We start from the raw sequence: 1,170 nt of genomic DNA on the forward strand, positions 1-1,170 counted from the left end.
ATGATAAGTTAGGGTATGTTTGTGCGAACCGGAGCCTGTGACCAGTTGATCTCAATCCAGGTTCAGATTAAACCAAGAGTTGGACTGCTGCAAAGGCCTGGAGCACCCCTATCAAAACTAACAACAACAAAAATTTCAGTTCTTGCTTATGCTGGAGAGGTTAGTAGAGGCAGTTGAGTCTAGCAAGTATGAAATCTAAGCATTTTTGGAACTCAGTTTTTGTTGAGCATTTGGAGTCTTGTGCTCTCAGTCATGACTAGTTAGCATCTCAATTATGATTTATGTTGACTTTGTACGTACAATTAATTCATTGTACCTTTTGAAAGTTGCACTTAGCTTCAAATATTGCACCAGGAAACAAATTGAAACGATCTGAACAACCAAGAAAAGATCCTCTGAAGAAACGAAGGTTCAACCAACAAATATTCTTTAGTTCATTCAACTGATAAAAAAATCTCTGTACAATAATGGAGAAACCAAAAGCTTACAAGAAGTGAAGTAAGATGCGCATGAAAATTCTTTAGATCCATGAATTTACAAAATTCTTGTTAGGATGAAGATTGTTAATATCATAATTGTCCCTGCCTTATTACATTGAATGTTGTGCCTAGTGGTTGTTGTTTTTTTGTATGGGGGAGTCCCCATCACAGTTGCTTGCTACTGGGGTTCTTATGCGTCGCCTTTACGTTGCACTACTGCAAAGGCCTGGAGCACCCCTACCAAAACGAAGAAAAACTTTCAGGCTTCCGGAGCTAAGAAAACATTCAGTTATAGCTTATGATTCATTTGTAAATGTTTGTTGTATCAGAGTTGAAACAAGTCCTGATCTGATCGATGCTTAAGTAAGCTATCTTTAACATATCGAATACCAATTTTTCCTTACCATTTGAGTCTGTGCAACTAGTTCGGCTTTGCGTTGCACTACTGAGGCACCCCTACCAATGAAAAACTTTCCTTGCTTATCCTGTGGGTTTACTGGTGGCTTTTAGTCTAGTTATTCTATGTTGATGAGTAAGTTCCTTCTCATGATGTTTATTGAGGGTTTTTGAACTGGAGACTGTGACCAGCTGGTTGCAATCCAGGTTCAGACTAAACCAAGAGTTGGACTACTGCAAAGGCCTGGCGCACCCCTACCAAAACTAACAAAGACATTCAGTTCTTGCTAATGCT

The 1,170-nt window shown here is 39.1% G+C and overlaps 1 long non-coding RNA gene across 1 annotated transcript; it reads left to right on the forward strand.

Moving 5' to 3' along the window:
• The first annotated feature begins 7 nt into the window (after nucleotides 1-7).
• Nucleotides 8-894, forward strand: LOC113343610. Its single transcript, XR_003357322.1, has 2 exons — nucleotides 8-159; nucleotides 355-894. It is a non-coding gene; the product is annotated as an uncharacterized LOC113343610 (long non-coding RNA).
• The last annotated feature ends 276 nt before the right edge of the window (nucleotides 895-1,170 follow it).

The sequence above is a fragment of the Papaver somniferum genome, unplaced genomic scaffold, assembly GCF_003573695.1.
Source record: "Papaver somniferum cultivar HN1 unplaced genomic scaffold, ASM357369v1 unplaced-scaffold_6407, whole genome shotgun sequence".
In the NCBI taxonomy this organism is placed as follows: domain Eukaryota; kingdom Viridiplantae; phylum Streptophyta; class Magnoliopsida; order Ranunculales; family Papaveraceae; genus Papaver; species Papaver somniferum.